Source organism: Rhodnius prolixus, unplaced genomic scaffold (genome assembly GCF_049639745.1).
Source record: "Rhodnius prolixus isolate KJV_2025 unplaced genomic scaffold, Rpr scaffold_6, whole genome shotgun sequence".
Classification (NCBI taxonomy): Eukaryota; Metazoa; Arthropoda; class Insecta; order Hemiptera; family Reduviidae; genus Rhodnius; species Rhodnius prolixus.
In genome coordinates, this window is record NW_027411634.1 from 29,784,210 (window position 1) to 29,804,327 (window position 20,118).

Below are 20,118 nucleotides of genomic sequence, written 5' to 3' on the forward strand. Positions count from 1 at the left end.
AAAAGTGGAAATTAGTAAACTGGTACTTCTGGCAAACTAAGTTAATTAAGGGTCTTAAAACAGATATTTCTGGTAAAAAAGATATTACATATTTGTACAAAAATGAATTTAGGGAAACTAAATATTTCTTAAAGTTATCAATGAGCCAATAAACAAAAATATTAAGATTGCTAAGGTGAAATGTTTTTATTCTGCGTTTCTGAAAGGAGTGTGGCAGAGTTTGTTTTTTCCAGACGACGCTTTAACAGAGCTCTAGCATGTTCTATTGGATCGAGGAGAGTGATGGGACCGCAATATCCGCATACCAACTTCCTAAACATATTGAATGCTCTCTTTCTCAAGAGAGACTTCATTGTCACCTTCTAAAGATTGCCTCAATATCACCAATTTAATCCGGACACACTTCACTCAGTATTAGAATTTTCTGTGATATCTTCAAATGTTAAACATTGCTTGCTTTTAGTTATTTTAACCAAGGGCAAGGGAAATAAAATAAATTACCAAATAAAGTCTTGTGTGAATAGCTCACACGTTCTTTTAACAGTGAACAACAGTGCTTTAACAGTTCTTTGAACACTTTACTTAAATTTTGAATAAGGATTACAAATACATTGTGGTACAAGGTAATGGTTTCCAAGATAAGTGTTGGATTTTACTAAATGAGATAAAAGAAATTTGTAGCGAAGTACGTTAGCTACCCGCTCCGTCTACGACTCCTGACGAGAAGTTGGACAAAAAGTCTGTCTTAAAATATATTGCAGGAATTATCTTAAGTGATTAAAAAGAAATCTAACATTATTTAGTGGTAACAAACAAACTCTATGACTTACATATGAAATACTTATTCCGTAAAATTCGAGTAAGATTAATTCTGAAGCGTTATTTTTCTGTCTTCTACCGGAAAGGTAACGACCTCTGGTGTGTATTGTTAAAGCACAAACAATCACAAGTTATTATAGTAGTAATTAACCCTTGATTTTGTCAACTAAATAATCTAAACTAAAAATAATACAAAAAAGAGGTATAGTTCTAAATCTTTAATGGCGTGCTGTTAGAACATTTCTGTAGAAGTATATATTTGCAGGTAGAAGCTAAATATTCGTGACTGTCGTTATGTTGGCCAATCAGATTTCTAGGACAACAGGGCCGCCGGCTCGGTGAACATAGCCCAGCATTATTGTTTCGCACGACACTGTCACTACCATATTTTCTCACATTTAAATACAGAAAGCAAAAATAGCTTTAAATTTTCGTAGCTGGCGAAAAACGAATATTTATACATCAACTGTTAAAATGTGCAAATGATTTAATAGATCTTCAAACAACTCGAATATATAGTTTATTTATTCTCCACTAATTTATTCACTTCTCATTATTCATTAGTTTAAAAACAGGAAGTAGAATAAATTAACATTTGAGCATCCCGAATAGCTCTTGCTCGACTAATGCTTGTAAAATTTGTAGGCCTTTATGTTCGCCGTCAGATTTGCTATTTGCTCTAAAAAAAAAAAAGTCCGTGAAACTCACGGTCCACGAACCTATGATTTCATTCATTTATTTCAAATTGTTACGCAATTTAACGTAAATATTGCAGCTGGTTATAAATATTTTAAGATTTTTGGGTATTTTTTGTTCTTTTAAAGCAACCTGTTTGCTCTGTACAGTACTGATCATTTCAAACTATGTTGATCCAATTTGTTTCCTTTAAGATAATTAAATCTGGAGCTTGAGAATTTTGAAAGCTTGGAAATTTCTATTAAGATTCAATTGAATTATTTTCGTTTAGGTTGCACAGTACTGTGACTGATCTACACAATCTCAGAAGTATGAATAGATATTATATCATTAACTGAATTATTAAGAGTTGACAAAGCAACAAATATACTGATTGATAATGTGGGCGTCAGTACAGGGTCGATGGCACTTATACTGTGTGGGCGTAGCATACCCATGGGTAAGTAAGCCCATGGTTCGAGCTTGAAATACAAAACCTTACATAAATGCATTCACCTTCCTTGAAACAGTCATTGATTTTTGGTAGAAAATTTCCAATCTTACTTCTATACCCTGGGTTAGATATTTAGTTCACAGCTCTTTTCCTACAATTAAATTCCATTAACTTACAATAAATTGTTTGTAAATGTTTATCTTTACCTAACTAGAATTTTCAAATTATAAAATTGTTTTTATTTATTTATTTTCCAAAGAGTAAATATTAATTCCACTTTAAATATGTATTTTCAGTGAATACTGCTATAGAAAATCGCTGGTAAATTGGAGGAAAATTGAAACTCACTCCTAGATGATAATTTATTCTTCACATTTGAAGCGTTATTTGACGCTAACGCGACAATGGACTCTGTTTAAAGGTAACACCTGTAATTGTACTATTAGTTTATTATAGTTCCCTTATTGCACAAGGAAATTTAAGGATATGAGTTCAAAATCAACGCGTGCATTATTTGGGCGCTAAACTAACCTCTGAAGCTCTAGTTTATTTATACTAAGCAACGCGTGATAAAAACTTTAATAAACTGTTCTTTTTACACAATTAAAATTATGATTGCTCGGTCTTGTTTTGTGGTTCAATTTTCACTATGGTGTAAAATGAGTGGGGAAAGGAAACTTTACAACATAAGCTATAATTTATGGCAGCAAGTAGAACTATTGCGAATAATTGTATAGCGGCAAAGAAGGAGAAAAACCACCCTCCTTCTTGAGCCAACCAGCAATTTAGTTGTTGTCTTTTCTACCCAAAATGGTTCCAAGAAAGGGAGACTGTAGAATATAATTAGCAATGGAGATTTTCAAAAACCAAGAATAAACCTTTTGGCAAGCCACATTCTCAGCTACTGCGTTTTTACATCAAGTATTCATTCACCTGAAGCGATCGTAATCGCCATCGTCAACCATTAATCAATTAATCAGCTCTGAATTTGTACATTTTTTGAGCAAAGTTCATAGTATTGTTTCAGTTAGTGTTTTAATAACTTCGTTACCTAAATCATTTGGCTTTGTCTTCATTTCTATCTTGTCTCAATCACACTCTTTTCTTTCCTCTACATTTACATTACAATACTACCACCATTTACCGTTAATTGCAGTGGTACATGAAATTTTAGTGATTATAAGATATTATTGAAAAAAGCTTCAGTAACCAGAGCAATCTAGAAAACTTTGTGAAGTTGAATAAAGGGGATAATCGTTCTGAATGATCGATTTCCTCTAGTTGGTTTCAAACATCCAAGAGGGCGGGCATAAGCTAGGACAAATTCAGGTAGACCATCATGGTAGATGTTCTTCATGGATGTGATATTTATGCCAAGCAGTCAACTATAAACTGAACTAGAGTTGTAACAATCTATTATACATACATATATGAAATCAGTACTTTCACTTCGATCGACAAGAATAAAAGAGCTCATAGACTGGAATAGAAAGTGGCTTTAATTTTTATTTTATTTAACAACATTGACTCAATTTGTGGTTAGAGCTTTGATTGAAGTTTGTTTGCCAGATTAAGGTTCAGACTAACTATTGGGTAGAAATAGAACATAATCTTCAACCCGAGAGGATTCCTTAGCCTAGGGCTGATTGATTAGAAAATTACCGCTTTTGACTAGACGCACTTGCCACTAAGCTTAAATAAATTTTATTTATTGTATTCTAGATTTCAATTTAATCATTAAGTGGAGAATGTGTTTTTGGCAATGACCAGAGAAAGGCATTAAAAAAAATCACAATTAGTTTGAGCACAAATATTTCCAAAATGTATTGAAATTTTAGTTCCTACTTCACATAGATAGATGGCTGCACCACTTGTATTTCAGATAAGCGGTTCGGAACTCAACTTTGGAAAGGATTCTTTACGCTCAGATAAAATAAAAGGAACTTAACAGGCAAGAGCCAATTGATGCTTTTTTATATTCAAATTTTTGTGAGTCAATTATACAAAAATTCTTATTTTCAATTCTAGATGTATTTATCCTTAATATGCTTTTTGTAATTATTTTAACTATCCCTGATAAAGTGTAATACTGACCTCACTAATCCCTTTTAAAAGGGGAAATAACCTAAAATATTTTATCACAAAATAAACTGAAGAACAACTCCCTGAACTACAGCTCTCTGATCTAGGAAGTCTGCAATATCACTACCAAGCTTGGCCTTTGATTCAGCCAAACATACAAATGGAAAACATTTATTTATATGGAAAACATACAAAAAATAAAAGTAATTTTGGTTTAAAAGATCAGTCAATAAAAAATTTGATAGCATCTCCGTTCACGCAGCAGCAAAATGTTAAAGTGTTTAAAAACGTTGTAATGTTTGATTAAGTGCAATGCATATAACAAGCAAGAAAAGAATTTAAAAAAATGTTTAGAAAACAGACACGTGAACATGGAAGCAGAAAAGATAAGTGGTGGCTGAGAGGTATTTGTAGTGAAGAGGGTGTCAGAGAAAGACAGTGGTAGTGGATGTTACAGACTGCAGGATGTGATGTTTATTAAATTATTCAAAGCGATGTACGTCCACAGGGGATATCACTCTGAAGGGCGGAGGGGGCGGTAGCTGGTAATGTCGCTGAGATCGGACAGAGTAACCGAGAGCACAACGCACTATCTCAGTGACAGTTCGGGCCGCCCACATCTTCATTAATACACTCCACATCATTCAACATCAACGATGTATTCACTTTTTTATTTGGTTTTAATTAAAATAATGCAGAAAATCATTTGAAAAACACACGACTTTCTCAAGATCTTGGCTCACACAAAGTTTCTTCGAACTCTGAGAACCTACAGCGAACACTGTAGAGCTGGTAACAACTATACATTTCACCGAATGTAACCTTATAGATAAGCCTACCCCTCTCCTCCCTATGAACTGCTGGGCGACTAGCTTTTCTAGCAAAATGATTGAAGTAGAAGAAATAAATTTATAAATGTCAATGTGTATAACAGTATAAAGAAAATTCTAGAAGCCATTCCGAGAAAATGTAAAATTCTGAAAATCTACTCATAAATGGCGCTTCTGGTCAATTAAATGGAAATTTAGAGTCAAATTTGATCGTTATTAATATTACCCAGGTGGTAAGTACAATATTCAAAAACAACACTTTAGAACAGCGGTTCTCAACCTGTGGGTCGCGTCCCCGGCGGGGGTCGAACGACCAAAACACAGGGGTCGCCTAAAGCCATCGGAAAATACATATTTCCGATGGCTTTAGCCGCTGAGAAGCCGCGCTACCGTCTGCAGCAGCGCTATTCAGGTGAAAATTCTATATTTTTCCCCTGTCTGAGAAGAGAGAGTAAAAATGTGCTAAAAGTAGAAAAAACTTCATATGTTTACTATTAGATAAAATGTTTTTGATTATAACTTTTAATATAAGCAAAGGGTTTAGATGCTACGAAAAAAAAAGTTTATAATAAAGCAAGAATGACAAAAACATAAAATGTGTGTGTAAAACTAGGCGCTGCAAATATAAAAAGATGAGGTTAGAGATATAACAGTGAAGGAAGGTTATGCTGTACTGGTGGGGACAGTACAGCAGCCAGCAAGCTAGTGGTGCACTGCAGACTATTCAAGGTCGCTTCCCTTCGGCACCATCCCCTCAAGGACTTCATACCCTTTGCCGCCTTCGCGCACAACCAACCATGGTGACTGGCCCTTTCCCTTACACATCTTAAATAGCACTTTCCCAGCAAACTGATGATCCTCTCCCACTGCCATCTCTGTATTGGTATAGAACAGATACGGTTTAAAACATATTTACTATTTCCCTCAGCAATTTTGGAGTAAAAGTTTTTTGCTTGCTGACTTAATCCAGAATAAGCTTTTAGCACATTATCTAGTATTTATTTTTCTCTTATTCTAAAGGGAAAAGAAGGAACTGCGATCGTGCAGATTTCCAATTTAAAGCTTTGCCGGAATATGGTTTCAGCATATCTCAAAAACTGAAAATTTGTTATTTCGAACAATTGCCATTACGGGATGCGGTATTAATCAGCCAATCAGAATAATTCTTCGCCTTAGCTCTGTCCTCAATCCATCTCACAACTTTCTTTTCATTAACATTCCTCAGGTTTTCCTCCCAGATTATTCTTCTTCTGTTCGTGACCGTTGTTTCAAACCCTGCTCCATTAGTGGTACTCTAGTTTGTATCAATCGATTCATTGACAGAACCTCAACTAACCAAGTAGTCCTTTATCAATGGTTTAAAAAAGAAGCTCTACCTTACTCTCTTCTACTTCTCAAGTTGGGTTGTCAATATAGTCGTATCCATTCTTTTTAAAAGCCGCAATTCAATTGCCCATCGAGCAGTTTACCGCCGTTTTTGTTCATTTAGAGACTTCATGTAGAATTGCTTCCGGCAGTGGTGCGCCTAGAAGGATCCGAGAGCTACTGAGCTCTGATTGATGAGCACCTGCCTTAAATAACTGTAATGTCTGGCAATCCAGTGATGGAGTATTCATCAAAAATGTCCTTTTTGAGGACGTCTAACTTCAGTCTTTTTTAGAAAAAGGCCTATGTGTGTGTCTACATCTGATCACTTTAGATTAAAAGAGAAACACCTTGTGTTTGGTCTGCAACACCCCTGATTACATTAGCAAATTCCACATTTACGAGTGGATTTTACAGAATCAAATGAAGAGTCTAGGCCAGTTGGTAGGGCGACGATGGACGGAGGTCACTTTCAGGCGCATCTAATCCTCATTTTTAACTGTAACTTATAAGCGCATAAGTAAGTTCCCCTCAGCCTGTGTTCATAATAACTGTGCATGTTACACTAAAGTTGCAGTAAAATATAATAAACCCAACTGTAAATTTAACGTTAATGGTTATCTATTAATCTGAAGACATCTTTTGCTACACAAGAAGTTGTTGATCATAAAGTTATTTCCTCAACCGGTTACTATTTGTCATCGGAGGTAGCACCTTGCTGAATGAATTTTATTTTATATATATATTTTTCTCAAACGGCCACTAAAATTCGTGTAATTATAGCAAATTATAGTACTTGAGCCTGCCACTATAAATTAAAACTGTTTTGAGGGAACAAAGTTACTTGTATTTCTGAAGAAACTGTTGCGCCCAAACTTCCTTGAACAGAATTATTATATGTGTAATATGGAAGCTAACTATCTCTTAAATATAAATTAAAAGTTATAATAACATTAATTACATAAACTGCGCTAAGAGAAAGTCATGTGAGTATTCGTTAACACCAGCTCTTTTTATTGATTTCAATTACAGTTTTAAACTTAATGATGAATATTTATGAATTACGCTTGATGAATTGATGAATATATTCTCTCTACTAATGCATTGTAAATAAAGACTCCCACTCTAGAGACTACGGGAGAGAAGCCCTAATTATATTAATAACTAAATTAAGAGATTATTAATTTAAATTTTATTTGTTTATTTACAACGTTGCCTATCATTGTCAAGTGATCTACTTTTTACATAAACAAAAAATGCGCAATCAAAATAAAATTCCAACCTTGAAGGTGGTTAAAACTGTTACGGTAAGATTAGATTTTTTTAGATAATAAGAAAACTGGCTTTAGAGCACATTATTTTAAACAGAGAGAGACATTTGCAATTTTTTTTTTTTAATATAAAAAGAGGAGGAATAAGATAAAAATAACACGAAGATCTAACGACACTTGTTCAGTGAGAGTTCGCTACTAGATGTCTGTCTTCTTCAGTAAACCCAGTTCGGCCCTCCGGCACGACAAATGTTTTGATGGTTCTGCGCGCAAAATACATTCAACCTACTTATCAACTGGATTTATGAATTTAGAAGTGAAATTATTTCTCAGTCAAGGTCTCATTACTCAGAAAGAACATTTAGTTTATTTCCTTTGAATTTGAATGAAAGTTTATAAAAAAAAAATTCTAAAAGTGGCTTTTCGATATTTGTCGAAAAATGTGGGGTGAAACATTTGGGAATAGCGTGCTGTAAAAAAAAAATTTCTATATTTAAACGAAAGGAGGACGTTAGGAAAACAATATCAAATTAACAAGTTGGAGGGTGTGAGAAATGAACACGGAACTTGGGAATATATCACACGATGTTCTGAATGCGCAAATAATCTAGACTAAGCTCCTTGAATTTATGTATGAACTAGCTAAGCTACCCTCAAGGCCAAAATACAAAATATGAATTTCTACATAAAACTTATTTAAGAAAGAAGCATTATAATAATTATTATTATTACTGTTTTTCCCAAAAAATGCAAAACAAATCCAAATTAAGTAAACTTCAAAATCAGGGCTTTTTAGTAGAGCGGAAATATTTAGAGTTCAATCTAGTGAAGGATTTTAAGCGATTAAATGGAATTATAAACACTTAAAACTTTCTGAATAATTAAACCACCATAATTTTTTTTTTTAACGGATTTGCAACGCCGAGCTAGATTATATATTAAAGAAAGATTATATGGGGATGTAAAAAATGAAGCTGTGGAGAGCGTTGCCATGTTCTCAAGGTCAGGTAACTGTTGGCGTAGAAGGAACGTTGTCGAATTAGGTAACGTTTCCTCCGAAGAATTTTTTAATTCTATAACCCACTAGGCTATGAAAATATTACGATTATGCCAAATTTTCTAAAATGATTTGTCATCAAAAATATCCATTTTGGGGACTTCTGAATCCGTAAAAATTGGTTTTTCGAAAGTGGTCTGGGTGTTTAAAAAAAAAATCAAAAATAGAAAAAATGCAGAAAGATGAAACTTTATATTTTGATTTACTGTAACAACAGTATCAAAAATATCGAATGAAATTGATGTTAAAGACATCAATTTCTTATTCTGACTGAAAATAGTGATGGTGAAGATGAAAGACTTTTTGGCTTCTTTAATCCAATTACCACTTCACTCTGAGATTTTCACGCTTTCTAGCAAGCGATTTTTCTCTAGAATCATCAGCGATATCATTTATATAAGTTGGTTTAAAAAGATGCTCATTTACAATCGAAAACTTACTTAAAGATATTGATGCCTTAGGTTTTACTCTTTTCCAAGCACTCCATTTCATTTTAGCTGACAAACTATTGTTTTAATATTCTATTAAATTATAGCATAAGAAGGATGTAAAGTAATTATGAAAACGAATATAAACGCCATCATTTGGGCGTATTACAAAAGGGGATATTTGATAAGTAAATCCAGGAAACCTGAATAGGAGGAGATAGGAAGGGAAGTTTTCTGCATGGTAATAATAGCCTGCAAGAGCCTCGGCTAACTGGCAGCCTAAGCATATTCTCACTACTAACCACAATACTTCCTTCTCAACCAGTCTCTTCATTCAGTTCTCGGACTTACTCAGTCACTATTTACATCCCTCGCTATTGCTTGTTGCCAATTACTGTAGTTTATCTTCTCCGTTAACAGTTCCTAATCGCCTTTCCGCTGAAATGATTGCACAATTTTTATTAAATATTTGTACAATTACAAATATAAAATAATTGTGTGGTCACGCAAAAAATTTCTCATACTGCAATTCCCGAAGTTTTAATCTATACTTTTCATTTAAACACTAAATTTCAAAAAAAAATTCTTTCTTTGTTAAGTTTGTAAAAACCGTACACAGGAAATGATTCAAGGGTGAAGTCTACGCCCTTTTCACTCCGAAATTCCCCCCTAAAACAAATTCTACTACCAAAAGTATTATCAAATAACAGTTACAGAGAGAGCTACCTTCAAGAAATGTAAACATTGCTTAAAGAAAATCATAGAAGCCATTTTCGAGAAAAATAAAAGTAAAAAGTCACTGAGAAAAGTGGTGCTTTGAATTGAGGGATCTTCTTTGTATCAGGAATTTTAGCCATTCAATTATTCCATCTAAGAGGCAGAGGGAAGACCTCACATTCTATAGAAACAGCTCTTTCGAGGGAAAACTATCCCCTTTGAAAGAAGTAACTTTAATCAAATTTTCCTCGGAAAATAAAGGCTATAAATCTGCAATTGCACATGAAATATAAATTCCTTAACCCCTTAATGCACAGTTTTTTTGAAAAAAACCGCTATATTTTATATTTGATTAAGTAATTGTTAGAGCTTACAATCCCATGTAAATGATAAATATCTATAAAACGATTGCTTTTCTTTGCTTTCACATTATTTTCAATTCTCGATTATATTCGAGAGTGAAAAATTATAGTAGCATAAAGTGCAACGCCGCTCGAATTATCTCGAGTGTGCACAGTTTGGCCAGTTTAGCGCGCTCAAGTTAACTCGAGTGTGCACGTTAAGGGGTTAAAGAAAATCGTTTAAGCATTATTGAAGAAATCTTTAAAAGAATTAAAAACCCTATTTTGTATAGAGGAACGTCTAGATGTGAAATTTTAATCGCTAAATTACATTCTAAAATCATTTTAATAGAATATGAATAACTTTTCGCACTCAACGCTCCTCAAAACGGATATTGATGGTAAAAACTAGAAATAGAAAATTTGACATGATCAGAATATTTTTTTTTTAGCTAGTGTAAGAAATTAAAAATTTAATTGTAACGTACAAAACATGCCATATTTTTAAGAAATTCCACCTTTAAGAAATAATTAAATAGCTTCAATATCTTACCCCTTAAAGAGAAAAATGTGTTGTTTATATTCTAAAAATTATTCTTTAATCTAAAAATTGGATTTGAGTTCAGTACAGATTGTGGTGCAGACAGCCAGTGCTGACCAAGGGGATCTGTTGTGGCAGCCTTTAGTTGAAGCACCCCTCCAGTTCTTTCTGTTTGGAGAGGAATTTCTTGGTAAAGCTTCACTTCTCTGAAGTGCCAAACTCTCAGCAAAGCACACTCTTCACACCGACAGGAAGTACCCAATACGTGTTTCTTCTTCTTTCTGGCAAACCTAGACAGGATATCCGTTGACTGGCCCATGTGATACATGTATTTACTCAATCTGCAGTGGTCCGTCAAAAAGTCTATGTAAGAACATCTGACCTAGTTGGAGTAATGACGTAAAAGCTTAAGCGAATAATGAACTGGAGGATTTCACTAACCAATGCGCAGAGTCCAAACTTTATTAGGTGCAAGTTCTTTGCTTTTCTGCTGCACGGACACCCAGACAATATGTACCTTATTTATCGAGATGTCCAACTAGGCAGACTCGTTATCTATCAATTAACTTCGTAAAAACTTGATGTCTGATAGAATCGTCATCTGGATGGCTGGAAAAATTTACGATTCTGTAACTGATTATCTTTCTCTTAGAAACCCAGCAGCACATTTTTATAATGAAATTCCGACTTAAGTAACTTTAAGAAAGCTAGGGGGAAAAAAAACATTCAAAAAATAAAATTTGCACTTTATCGTTTATTTAGTTACAGTCAACACACTTTATTGCGTTATAAGAAAGAATAATACTAATGATAAACAATGATAAAAATAAAATTAATAAGATAGAGTAGCGCATCTTCAGCAGGAGTAATTGTGATGGAAATTACTTTTGTTTTCCACATACAAATACACCGAAACGGCAGAGGTAAGGTATCTTGCATGTTTTATTCACAACACCTGCGTCCAACCACTAGCTGCTCCTGGGCTTAATGCACTGGTTTGGGGTACAAACTTCATCAATCTCGGTTTGAATATATTTTGTTTTGTTGCTTAAATTATTTTACGTTATGAAAACAGTTTTCTTTAGTTTATAACATTAAATAATATTTTCTAAGCCGTAACATAATCCTAAGGGCATATTTTTTACTTTCTCTCGCTAGGAAAGAGAAGTATTGTAATCATGTCAAACTTTCACGAGAGATAACTTAAAAACAAAAAGCCACAGAAAGCTGAACCACAGCATTTTAACTTAGGGGGTTCTATCAGGAGATCCGACTGTAACTTAAGAATTACTTTAGAATTTTACTGGATGGAGATTTGCTTTCTAGTAAGAAGTCGTTTTAGTGAAATGTAAGGTTTTAATATGAGGAAAAACAAAATAAAAATATTTGCTATATTCGTAGATTGAAAAAATGTGTAAGAACATCGACAATTATCGTTAGAGAAATTTTTCATACCAATATTTTGTAATGAAAATAAACACTAACCCTAAAGATTAGAGTTAATGATAGAAAATAGGACCTGCAATGCTATATTGATTTAAGTACAAGATATTACTGATATACGGCAGGACATTGTTATAAATGATCAATATTACTACCCACTGGTGTGCTATTACCTAGCCATAGAATAAGGTATAGCTGCAGTTCCCTACATTCATATCTGAGTACTTAATTATGTTGCAATGCACCAAGTTTAATAGATGATAATTTAGTTTTTGCCGCCCAAGAAGTACGATCATATGGAAACGTGAATCGGATCACAATTCATGTTTTATTTACTTTTATTAGTTTTCTCTTCTCTCGTGAGAGAAAGTTTGTTTGATTTTCCATTTTGAATTTTCATTGGAAAACACATTTTTTGCGCGCATGAGTTTGAACAAGTAATTTGTGGAAATAGGTTTACGCTTGAGCTGTCCAGTAGATAATCATAACATACTTTCCTTAGGAATAATAACCAATGTTCTCTCTTTTGCGCCAAACACTTAATGAGCTACATTTCCTCCAGATGGCCAGTTCTTGGTTTCCTTGATTTGGTCCTTCGTTAGAGAAGAGAACACCTAGAACGTGTTATCTATCCAACTTTCAAACAAACGGTTAAATAACACTGCTGCAACAGGACTTGCTTTTTCATCATTGTGCCTCTCATTGTACCAAAGGTAAATAAACGATATTGAAGACGATCTTGGTCATTTTCACCTTTTTTGTTTATTTCTTTTTATAGACCACAATGTTGTTGATCCGCTAAATAGTCTTTGTGGCTTCCTTTCCTCCATTTAATATCTCCAGGACAATTTGTCCATCACGATGCCACATTCTTGAACTCTTCCTTGTATCTTTTGTCCCAATTCTTACCTGGAAAGATTTCTGTGTCCTGCATTCTGAATAACTTTACTTTAGCTCACGTTTCAGACCATTCCTTTCTATTTCATCTTTATTCTATTCAGCCATCAGGACTAAATCATCTGCAACTTATAACTTCAGTAATTGATCATAGTATTGTTTAACAAATTTAAGCGCCAAAATGCTGATTATAAAGTAAAGCCAGAAGTGTGACTTCACTAATCAAGTTTTCTTTTGGGGAAGAGGCAATTTTTTTTATTCGTAAACGACTCCATCAAATTTCTTTAAACATCAAAAAATTATCAAACTTAAATAATTCAACTTAAAAAATTATTAAACTGCATTTTGACTGGTTACGGAGATCCGATCATTTTTAAAGTTATGTACATCAGTTTTATGTATAAAATTTTGGATATCACGAAGTTTCCGTTCCAAATCACTACACTATCTGTAACTATTAGATGCTGTGACAGAGTTTCGAAAGTTCAGGAACTTTGCCCAGACTAAGGTTCTTTAAGATATGTTAAGGCTGATTATCAATAACATCCGAAGAATTTGATATTTTAGTCTTATTTTTTTTATTAAAAACTTCTTTACTTTAGCAACCCGACTTTTCCTCACCCAGGGTCACCAAAAGTGGTTTTTTGTTATACATACTTTCTTACTCTTCTTTTTTCCAAAAGTCATTGTTCCATTGACACAACACAGTTAGTCAATTAATAAAACATTTCAAATACAAAAACATACATATCTATGCAATCTCGCATTCCGACATATTTGGACGTACATACGTAAGTACATACTCGTATATTTGTGCCCCTCTTTACTTTTAAATTCATTCTTTGCTTGAAATGTGGCTTATAATGGCTTCAATGTTTTTATTTACATCTGGTATCCCTACGTGAGTTATCTTAACAAAATCTACTTTTTTTAAGTACTTTTTTAACTTACTTTTTTCACTATATTTTATTGAATTATTTAATTTTAATACCTCTCGCCTCATTTACTTTTTATTCAATTTTTTTTTCTTTATTCCGAGAATCAGTAAATGCTGGATGCAGTGCTGCACGGATCTTTATAGAGTTGGCAGGCCAAAATGAGATGGTCTATTGCCGCTCCACAAGATAAGGCGTGCTCTCCTTAAAGAACGAAACTGGAGGTCACAGCATAGTCATCTGGAGTACTCTGTTGACAGAGGCAAGCGGCTTAAGCGTCAAAGAAAAAGAAAACGGGACTTGCGCAGAACCGAATTGGAACTTTCCATTTTGCTGTTCTGTGTTTTTTTTCTTTCCTCACTTTTATTTATTTTGGAAGATATTCGCCTTTTTGCAGGATGCCCGAGTGTTTTAAGGCGAACTAAGTTACATAATTCAACAATATAAAATTATAAAAATAAATTTTATCTGCATTAAAGTTTGCAGAGATTGTTTTTCACACTAATAAGGGCAGTTCTGTGACGTGCAAGTTTGTGGATGGTGTGCAAGGCCAATTACCGACCAGGGCTACATGCCGCCAACCCTACGGCTGTTCTGGCGGGTAGGCCAGTCCTTGCCCTCAGACTGCCTTGGTTAAAGGTCAACATGCCACACTAACTCTCACCTCCACTAACTTATAATATTAGTTTAATTTATACTAATTTTATAATGGGCATGAGACAAAAAAACAATAATGAAAGAGGCAATATCTGAGACAATGCCGCAGTCTTTTAATCGTGAAAACGATCGTAGAATTAAAACTTTTTCTCTAGCTAAGCAATTCTTTTCTCCATCTCTTCGTTCTTTGTAGTTAGCACATTTTATTTGCTTATTATTTTAGATTATTTCCTCTCATTAAAAGTAGAGTAAAAATTATGTTTAAATTCTCTAAATAATCTCATTGTATCTCAGATTTTATTTCGAAAGAACTTCTCATACTTCTGGAAGGCGTTGCGTTTTAGAGGTAATTTCCAAACATTCGATCGCACCTTAGAAACGAGCTCCCTAGACTCAAGATCATCCAACGACAACTATCTCACGATACTTGATTTCTGTGTTACTCACAACTATCACCCATTTCCACGCCAAACTAATAGATAAATTACATAAAATCGTAACGCTCCAGTGGAAAAAACTACTGAGAGAAAGCTAAACTTTCCACACTAGTGTAATAAATAAAAAAACAAAAAAAAAGTGAATTATCGATCACAGATTTTAATAAACTTGAATCGAGTAATTGTTAATTTCATTTTTGTGGAATTTTATTTATTTATTTTCAAACAAGAAATAGTTTTAATTACTATGCAGATGCTCTTATAGAACTAGATAAAGTTTTATATCCAATTCAGAGTTTAATATCGTGTGTGGCCGGCTTTATATACCCCACTATTTGTCTACGCCACTATAGCTGCAATGTCCAGAATAGTGTGGCTGGAGTTAGTTTACGTTTACTAATATTACATTTATATAAAATGTTCCAATCCTCATGTTCCTTATCGTTCTGCTAATTATTATTAAATGCAAACATTTTTTTATGATGTTTTATTATAAATATTTAGGTGATTGTTTATTGAGGAATATTAGTGCATATGTATAATATATCTGAGTAGCATTTAATTTTAGAATTTGAGAGTGGGTTTTTTCTTTTTTACTTATGGTTAGACAAGACATTACCGATCATTATTCATTTAGAACCAATCATTCTTCGGAACTGCAATGTTTCGATCTGCAAGCATAATCAGAATCTCTCATTACCGTATTCCTTTTGAAGAAAAATATAGCCAAATTTCCATCCGATTCAAATCATTCAAAATGACTTTTAGGACCTGGATGGCAAGTGGCGCAGTATCCTTGTAGTTATTAGAATCATAACATAAATCATTCGTATTATCGGTCAAGTTAACTAAACATTCTCATTTTGTACTCCATCCACAACTAGACATGTACAATATCTTACTCGACAAATTACGACATAACAATTCTCTGTACCTGTGGTCTAACCGCGTCAAGAACCTAGGCTTAACTTAGGACAGCAAACTCACTTTCACTGCATACGTTCACCAAAAAGTAAACTGACTACAAGACTACTATTTCCTTTCCTTTTACGAGGCTCGTAGATGACTGTATAGAAGAATCTCCTCCTCTACAAAATAGTCATCAAGCCGATGTTACTCAACACCTGGACCTGTAGTGACATCAAGAAACTCTAGACAACACAGAACAAATTTCTCAGACTTGCGACAGACTCTCCTCGACGTACTAAAAATCTGACTCACTCCATGAGACTGCAACTATTATCCCCGTACACTCTTTTATCCAAAACGTCTGCTGAAACTCCTTTCCACTCTAGATTTTCATCCTAACCCACTCTATTGCGACATAGCTATATATTTTTAATGGGTAAAAGCCTAATTGTGTAAAAATAATAACTGTAAACCGGGGTTAGTTGTAATTAAAAAGAGTAAAGGTTTCAAATAATCATTATTTATGCTAAATGCTAACTTCAGATCCAGTTAACTTCTAACGATATAAACTTCTGCATAAGAAGGAACCAGAATCAGAGATGTAAGAAACGGACGAGCATCCTCAACTGATGAGAAAAAAGAATCAAAGAACTTAGTAATGGATTAGTAAACCTTATATTATAATATTTACCTCAAAGTATTGGTATAACAACGTTTCTTTTGTTAAAGTAACACAATAATAGTGTTTGTAACACTAACAGTGTCTGTAACAGCTTCAGACAGTTCCCTTAATTATGCTTCTTAGACAACATCTCAGTATTGTAAGAAATACGAGTTACTTTTGTGGGAAACAAGTTCACAGTTTAGCGAGGAGAGAAGTGGAAGGAACGCCATTTGCCTTCCGCCTCATGTACAAGGAAACAGACTTGATAGAAGATGGAAACAACAATAATCATAATTAATTACCAATTAAGCGCTACAGCCAAATCAACCACCTTCAGCATCCGCTCAAACAATCACGCCAAATTTAGCACTTGCACTAATATGTTATCATTAATTTATCCTTAATCATAATTTCTTCATTGCCATAAATTAAGTAAGCTTGGTTTTTATATTTATCTATTAGAGTATAGATGTGGGTTTTTCTTATAAGTGTTTCTTTCTTATATTACTATTTTTATTTTTTTATTTTTTAAGGCGCGTCAACATCTAAGGTTATTGGCGCCCGGAGCTTTTTTCAGTGCACTGCTGGCCCTCTGGACAGTGTTCTCTCGTTGCAGACAACACTGTCCATCACCGGACAGTGAGCTGTAAGAAGCTCCTAGAAAGAGAAAATCTGAGGGTCAGCAGCTGGATACTATATTATTTTTTTTTATTTTTTTTTTGGCGCATCAACAGCTGAGGTTATTAGCGCCCGGTGCTTTTTCCAGTGCACTGCCGGCCTCCGGACAGTGTTCTCTCGTTACAGACAACACTGTCCATCACCGGACAGTGAGCTGTAAGAAGCTCCTAGGAAGAGAAAATCTAAGGGTCAGCTGCTGGATTCGAACCCGGGACCTCCGCGTGGGAGTCCAGTATGCTAACCTCATAGCTAATCCCTTCCCTTATTATAATTATTATTAAATATTAAATTATTAAATTGGCAACACTTCAGTGTGGGCCGGAAGAGAGCATGGCGAGGTCGACTACTACCTCACCCAGTTTCTTACGGGGCACGGGTGCTTTACCTCGTACCTGTATAGGATGGGGAAAGTTGGAGACCCGTCATGCATCTTCGGAGACTCTGACCTCGATGACTCCCATCACACATTCTTTATGTGTGATAGATGGGTGCCGGAGAGGGAGAGATTGGAACAGGAGATCGGAAGAATTACGCCCGAGATCGTAGTGGGGATTATGCTCTCTCACACAGACTGCTGGGACCGGGTGGCGACCTTTGTGAAGGCAGTCTTGATAAGAAAGAAGCAGGAGCTGGATTTCCGTCTGCTCCGGTCGTTCCAGAGAGTTGAATAAAGGCCGGTGGGAGCTCATATGGGCTACTGTGAGGCACCACCCTGAAGTAATGCGTAAGTGGTTCCAGGGTGGGTTTCAATGCCTCTTGGGGAGGTGGGTTTTTTAGTGGGTGAGGGTCCCACATACCGTGGGCATTTCCCCACGACGATGCATTATGCATTTTTCCCCCTCCATAAAAAAAAAAAATTATTATTTTATTATTATTATTATTAAACATTCCAATTTTCATATTAACTCTTTCATTTCGGCTCACCACTTCTGGAAATACTTGAGGCCTCTGGCTCAATATATATATATATATAATGCAAGTAATCGAAACCCCTCGGACCTTAAGATCGTTCCATCCGCTATACTGCATGCAGGTTGGTCTCATTCAGCCAATCAGCCTAAAAACAAATTGGATACTCTGAAAATGGTAAAGTAAATTTGGTTGGGAATGCTGAAAATAGTGGTCGGGTGAACAAATGACAACTACGATTTAGAATCCGCAAGTAGCCACTAGCAGGAATTATAGCAACGCTAACAGTTGGAGGAGGGCCAGCTTTCGATTCTTTTATCTCTCTAATGCAGTGAATGGCATTTTTGTCTGTTTTTTTTTCTTTTCAGAATACTGTTCTTTAGTGTCAGTCCAATAATTGCCATAAATATTGGCGCCTAAAAGTTTTGTTGCATTCAGCGAGTCTGTCAATGCCAGGGAGGAACCTGCATGGATAGGCTAACTCACAGGACATACATTATACAGCGTCTTTCATAAAGCCCATTATTATTAATTTTGGATATTTTACTTTAATTAAAGTATTTTTTTTTTTTAAAAAAAAAAAAGAAGCTTATTATTTAAGTTTTAAAGGGCTTCGACTGCTGCTTGAGAGTATGTAAGGATATCCAGTTTCAGGCCAGATCTTTAAGCGCTCTAGGGTTGCCCGAACAGCACCGAGTTTCCACCATAATCAGCCCTCACCACCGCTGTATCCAACAATCATACTAAGTTCTTGATTTTAAATAAAATTTTAAAAATTCAAAGGTAATCCTGAGAATGAATATCTATCCTCAAGTTTGAAACCGGATATCTGAACCATTATTATTTAAAAACAGAGAAATAGAAAGAAATGGATTTTGAAATACAATGAAAACGAAAACTTCTTTGAGATAAATATGAATTATAGAATAACATTAGGTAAATATAAAAATTGAGGAAATAAAACCGGAAAAAATAAACTAAACTCGTCATAGCTGAATAAATGTGACGGAAATTATAAAGTAGAAAAAAGGAAGTGGTTATTGAACTTCACTTTGTGACAAGAATACTTATCTTTAGTGAACATCAGCAAGGGGGGAAAATATAAAATATAGTATGAAAAAAAAGAGAGAAAGAAATGAATTCTTATGAAAAAGAGCTTTTTAACTAGAAGTAAATACTAATCAGGCGATAAAACTAAAGGAGTTCTAGGGCAGTAAATGAACTAGTAGAATCGGCAAAATGAAGTCAAAAATCTTGATCTTCCTCAGAAGGATAACTGAAGAAAAAGCATTATTCAAACAATTTTAAAATATTATGTAGGGTGGACATTTAGTCCCGATCTGTGATTCATGATTTTGTTTATTGTTTCTAATAACTTTAATGAATTCTATTCATTTAAATTGGTGACTGTTAATAAATTGGGTTTTCCCATTAATTTCGTAATTACACTTTAATTAAACTTTATTAATAATAATTATAAATTACAATGCGACACTTTTTAGGATTAACGTATTCTGTTAATGTTTTATCGAGCTAATTGCGCACTGGATAAATATATGTCCAATCCGATCTATATCTCCTCATGGTGCCCTTCTCCTGGCCAACACGAGAATTGAGGTAATCCTATACCTCATATCTCGTAAAAGTAATTACCTTCAAAACAATTGGGGAAGATGTTTGGAGGGAGGGAAGGGAGCAAGATATCCCCCACTGCCGCATCTCTCTTTCTCCACAGTGCTTCCCTAGCCTAAAGCAGAACATCGAGAAACTTTCCGTGGGTGGAATTGGAACGCTGGTAAAAGTAGCACCTCCAAGGTACCAAGCATCCTCTTAGAGCAAGTAGCTTCGAGTAAAAAAATAAAAAAAGTTTTCAGGCATTGGGGGGAATGATTATTCTTACCGATCTGCACTCCACACTTCCAAGGGTTCCCTAGGGAGCCAGGACGGTTTCCAGGTATTGAGGCGGGATTTTTTTTTCTACTCTAGTACAGAAGACCAGGGGTTTTAAC

General features: G+C 34.6%; 1 protein-coding gene across 4 annotated transcripts in view; it reads right to left on the minus strand.

Moving 5' to 3' along the window:
• The window catches only part of LOC141460903 (glycine N-acyltransferase-like protein 3), a 73,212-nt gene that overhangs the window by 9,788 nt on the left and 43,306 nt on the right, over positions 1–20,118 (minus strand). The window lies entirely within an intron of this gene.